We start from the raw sequence: 6,003 nt of genomic DNA on the forward strand, positions 1-6,003 counted from the left end.
TTCAGTTCAGTCGCTCAGTCGTGTCCGACTCTCCGCGACCCCATGAATCACAGCACGCCAGGCCTCCCTGTCCATCACCAACTCCCGGAGTACACTCAAACTCATGTCCAGAGAGTCGGTGATGCCATCCAGCCATCTCATTCTCCGTCGTCCCCTTCTCCTCCCGCCCCCAACCTTTCCCAGCATCAGAGTCTTTTCCAGTGAGTCAACTCGTCGCATGAGGTGGCCAAAGTATTGGAGTTTCAGCTTTAGCATCAGTCCCTCCAATGAACACCCAGGATTGATCTCCTTTAGAATGGACTGGTTGGATCTCCTTGCAGTATAAGGGACTCTCAAGAGTCTTCTCCAACACCACAGTTCAAAAGCATCGATTCTTCGGCGATCAGCTTTCTTCACAGTCCAACTCTCACACCCATACACGACCACGGGAAAAACCATTGCCTTGACTAGACGGACCCCGGTTGGCAAAGTAATGTCTCTGCTTTTTAATATACTATCAAGGTTGGTCATAACTTTCCTTCCAAGGAGCAAGCATCTTTTAATTTCATGGCTGCAATCAGCATCTGCAGTGATTTTGGAGCCCAAAAAAACAAAGTCTGACACTGTTTCCACTGTTTTTCCATCTATTTCCCATGAAGTGATGGGACCAGATGCCATGATCTTTGTTTTCTGAATGTAACTACCATTTACTGAGTGCTCACCCTGAGTCTCTACACATGCATCATATGTATGAATGTATTTAATCATAATAACCCCTATGAATCTTCCCCATTTTAAGGATGAGAAATGTGAGTTTCCACAAGGTGAGATAACTAGCCCAAATTCACATGGCTAGAGAACAGCAGAGCTGGGATTTAATCTGCTGCCCCCAACACCCACACTTCACCACGATGGTGACCCTCAAGAGGAGCCCCTCAGGCCGCCACTGGAGAGCTGTTCTGTTTACCAGGCTAAGCTGTAAGATCCCTACAGGCAGGGACTGGCTCTGTCTTATTCTTCACTAGGCCAGCGCCTGGCACTCAGCTGCGGCTCAGTGAGTATTTGTTAAATGAACAAATGAGCGTTGCAGCATGTGGTCAGGCTCCCCTGGCCTGCCCCTAGCCCTAAAGGGCAGCAAAAGCACAAAAGCACAGCCCATCACTGGGGCTCTAGAAGCATTTCAATGATCATGGACTTAAAGGAATTGGTCCAAGTTGGCAGGACATTTTGCCGACACCTGTTTTGAAATAACCATGCCTCTGAACACACTGTTCTAACATTGCCGTTGCCATTACAGGGGTCTTACAACCCTACAGCAGCTATCACTAGGAGACCAGTCAGCGTGATGTGACCACCCAGAGCAACCACTCGGCTTTGTTAGATGCAATCTGTCCAGGGAAATGGCTGAGGGCAAGTCAGAACAAGACTGGAGTTCCATGTTCTGGATACCCTGTGGGCTCACCAGCCAGGTCCAGACACCAAGGAAAGGTTCCCAAGCCACCAAGTTCCCTGCTTTATAGCCGAGAAATTTCCAAGGATGTGGAAATAGCAGCAATGTTTGTCTGATTCATTTCCAAGTCTGTTATCACCCAGATGGGCCCGAGGGACTAAGAAAGTAATTGTGGTCTCAGCTCTGTGTGAACTGGCTCATGCAGAAGTGACTAACTCAGAACCCACCACAGACCCCAACAAACCACAAGGGCCTTGTGCAGTCATGTGAAACAGAATTGTCCAACAGAAGGCTCATAAGTCAATCATTCAACCTTGTTCCCTGCACCCAGGATCCTGTAACATGAGACTTATCTGTGGTGGGGTGGGGACCAGAGGAAGGCGGACTCAAATCCAGGTAATCACCCCATGTGCTGGAAAACCACAGGTTCACGCCTGACTCCTCAGGAGTTCACAGCTAGTGTGTATTCAGACAAGAGCACAGGCATGTAACTAGAATTCTACCTAGACTCTGAAAAAGGCCCCTTTGTAAGGTGCATGGGGAAGCAGTTTCTGGCAGAAGTGCGTACACGCTCAGTCGCTAAGTCATGTCCGACTCTTGCAACCCCATGGACTATAGCCTGCCAGGCTCCTCTCTCTGTGGGATTTTCCAGGCAAGAATACTGCAGTGAGTTGTCATTTCCTCCTCTAGAGGATCTTACTGACCCAGAGATCAAACCTGCATCTCCTGCATTGGCAGGAGGATTCTTTACTGCTGAGCCACCTGGGAAGCCCCTCCAGGTAGAGGATCATCCTCCAAATGGCTCTTTCTTGAACACTCCACTTTGGCTAAGCAACTGTGCCCCCAATTCAGGCCCAGATACCCCTCAGGAGGTACTTCCCAAGACCAAGAGTAATGAGAGATTGGACAGGAGGTAAGGCTGGGCAAGAAAGAAATCCGGAGAAGATCTGAACTAGACACCTCAGAATCTTTCCAGTCCAGCACCCATTCATCTCCTGTTCTGATAAAATACAGCCACCAGGCACCAGCTCCCAATCCATATGGGTATGTGCCCTAGGCCCGGCCAATCAGTGAATTCCATCTTCCTGGCCACAGTGGTTACTTGAGGCTGGACACTTCCATCCTGGGCCAGTGAAAGTCAGGTCCATAGGCTTATCAGAGAAGGAGAGCTCTTTCTACCAATAACTGGAGCTGCAGGGTCACATCATGAAGCCTGGAGAATGAAGCCAACTCAAAGGAAAGCAGAGTCAACAGCTGAAGAGAGTCAGGTCCCTGGTGACCCTGTGAGTTCTGAGTCCTGGGATCCAGCTCGATGGCAGCTCTAGACTTGGCCTCATCAGCTACATGAGTCGATAATCCCCTCTGTCCTAAGCCAAATGGAAAGCGTCCTAACCCAGGTCTCTTCCACCTGTTCGCTCTTCTGGGATTATTCTGAGAATAAAGAGACTTTTTTCTCTGGGGTTAAAAAAGTTATTGTCTGGTGACAGATTGCCCCTGGGGTGAGAGCCACCAAGGAGACAGAGTCCAGCTGACTTTTCCTAGGATACACACGATTGTCAACACCTTTCAAGCAGTATCAGTCCATAATTAAACACTCGCTTACTATTTATAGTAGCTAGTGTTTTGTCTTGCCAGCACTTTGTTTTGGAAATACGCTTTGCTATTTCTCTGTAATGGTGAGGACAGGGGAAAGGTCATGATCCAGATCGGGTTAATTATAGGGCCATACACTCTTGGCCACAGGGGGCTCACGACAGCCCAATGAGAAACTTTCTCTGGAATTGTCCAAATTAGAACTGGAGGAAAAAAACCTTTCTTTCAGGGCCACCAAGCTGGGAGGATGCAAGACTGGGGCTGTCAGCTGCCATGTGCCCTAATGTGTGGAGCAAGACCATGTGCAGCAGGAGAAAAGGAACCAACACACAGGCCTGATGAGTCTGTCTGCTGACTCTCAAGGTCCACTCTCTCCCTCTCCTTTCTACTCCCAGAACCTTTTCCCCCAAGTTTTGGCTGCCCGCCTAGACACTATATTTACAGCCTCCTGTGCAGTTACACGTGGTCATGCGACAAGAAAGTAGGAGCCTGGGTGCCTGATGACATCGTGGAGCCCAGCCACCTACCTCTGCTGGACCACTTGCCTATCCCTGCACTGTTAGGCCAGCAAAGTTACCTTCTCTCTCATATTCAAATAGTCTTCTGTATTTTGATGGTTTCTTTGTTACCACAGCACAGTCTATACCTCCACTAATGTAAAGATGAAAAGGATATAAAAGCAAAGAGTATCTCTGGAAAGGGACATCCCTACAATGATAGCCGATCACTTACAGAGTGCTTCTAAGCGCCAGCAATTGTCCCTACTGTTTATACGTCGTGAATACTACAGTTAATCCATTAACTGAGGTAGGAAAAACCTCAGTTAATCCATTCCAACTCTATGGGTCCCCACTGTTACGGCTTATGATCCCCACTGCACAGCCTATGATGCGAAAGCACAGAGAGATTAAGTAACTTGCCCAGGGTTCACACTACATTGCTTCTCAAGCTGGTCCTTTCCGTAACTTGTTGTATAAGTCAATAAAACCCCTTTTTTGCTTAAATTGATTCAAGCTGGATTTCTGCCACTTGCAACAAAGCGTTCAAATTCGATTTTTGTCTAATCTAGTTTATATATTCTTTTATAGCTTGCTAACTTGTGCTACAGAACTGTAAGGCACCATTTAACGGCTGCAAGCAGGACAATTCTTGCAAGAAACCAGCTCCCATTCAACTAGTCAGAACACAGTTGTAGCTACAACAGGGCCCAGGGTCAGGAGACCATCTTCTCAGAGGGGGCACTAGGCTTCCTGCCTATGGCAGACATTGCCAGATGGGTCAACAACACCCAGTCCCAACCCTCTTTTCCTTGCCTGCCTGAAATGCTTTCTGTGCAGCAAAGGCTGGCCAAAAGATTCCATTTGCGGCAATGAAAGGTACAGGGCTTCCTGATAGCTCAGTTGGTAAAGAATCTGCCTGCAATGCTGGAGACCCTGGTTCGATTCCTGGGTTGGGAAGATCCCCTGGAGAAGGGATAGGCTACCCACTGCAGTATTCTGGCCTGGAGAATTCCATCGACTGTATAGTCTACGGGGTCGCAAAGAGTCGGACACGACTGAGCGATTTTCACTTTCACTTGCAAAAGTTATTAGATCATGGAAGGATTCTAGGGCCAGAATGCCTAAATTCACCATTATAGCTATAGAAATTTGGACAATTTATCTCTGCTCCTTAGGGAGAAACATTGGACCTATCTCATAGATACTGTGAGGATTAAAGGCATCAATAAAAGTAAAGAACTCAAAAGAGGGAGATTTCCTGGGTGGTCCAGTGGCTAAGACTCCAAGCTTCCAATGCACGGTGCCTCAGTTCAATCTCTGGTCAGGGAACTACTAGATCCCACATGCCACAACTGAGAATTTACGTGCTGCAACTAAAAACCACACATGCTGCAACGAAGTCTGAAGATCCCACGTGCGTGCTGCAATTAAGACTCGGTAGAGCCAAAAAAAGAACTCAGAAGAGTACTTGGTACATGGTAAACAACATATAAGTTAACAATTGCTATTTTTATCACTTGTATGTGCCAAAATAGAACAACCTCTAAGATAATATTGTTAAGTAAAAGGAGAAAGATGTGGGATAGCACATCTGTATGAATACAGAGGCTGGTGTGGCCGTGTGTATCTGTTAATGTCAAGAACAGACTAATAGTACAACAGACTGAAAATTATTCTGAGTGGTTGCCTGTGGGAAGTAGAGCATAGGACTGGATTCTGGATTTGCAAAATCTATTACATTGTATGTCCTTTCTTTAGTAACCGGATAGGATTTTTGGAATTGTGTACTCAAATTACTTGGGCTTCCCTAGGGGCTCAGCAGTAAGAAATCCATCTGCAATGTGGGAGATGCAGGTTCAATCCCTGGGTCAGGAAGAGAAAGAAGGTCCATTGGAGAAGGAAATGGTAACCCCCTCCAATATTCTTGCCTGGGAAATCCCATGGACAAGAGGAGCCTGGCGGGCTACAGTCCATGGGGCTGCAAAAGAGTTGGACATGACTTAGCGACTTAACGACAACAGCTCAAATTACCTAAAGATTTTTAAAAGGCTCAGGAAAATAAAAACTCCACTTTCTCTTAATTTTGGTTGCTCATCAACAAAATGGATAGTCAAAAAATCATGTCAGTTATAAAATAAGTAAATAAAAGAAGAAAACGGACAATGAGTCACAACAAGTAGCAAACTTCCTTTTGGAGGTATGCAAACACGCACTGGAAGGGACTCTATCGGACACGCCCTGGAAGATTTCTCTAGGGAGCAAGAGGTTAGCCAAGGGCACATCTAAGCTCTGCCAACTCCAAGATCTTCCTTTGTGGGGGTCCAAAAAGAGAAGGGAGCTCGGGTATACGGCTCCCCCACAAGCTGCAACCACCACAGACTGCCGGCATGAGACAGGATGCAGGGGACTGTCCCATCTCACGGGGCAGAGCTTAGGAGCGTGGGCCGCAGAGCCAAACACACTCGTGTGACTCCTTCACCG

The sequence above is a fragment of the Moschus berezovskii genome, chromosome 27 (genome assembly GCF_049115385.1).
Source record: "Moschus berezovskii isolate FMDL1 chromosome 27, NW_MosBer_1.0, whole genome shotgun sequence".
NCBI classification, from domain to species: domain Eukaryota; kingdom Metazoa; phylum Chordata; class Mammalia; order Artiodactyla; family Moschidae; genus Moschus; species Moschus berezovskii.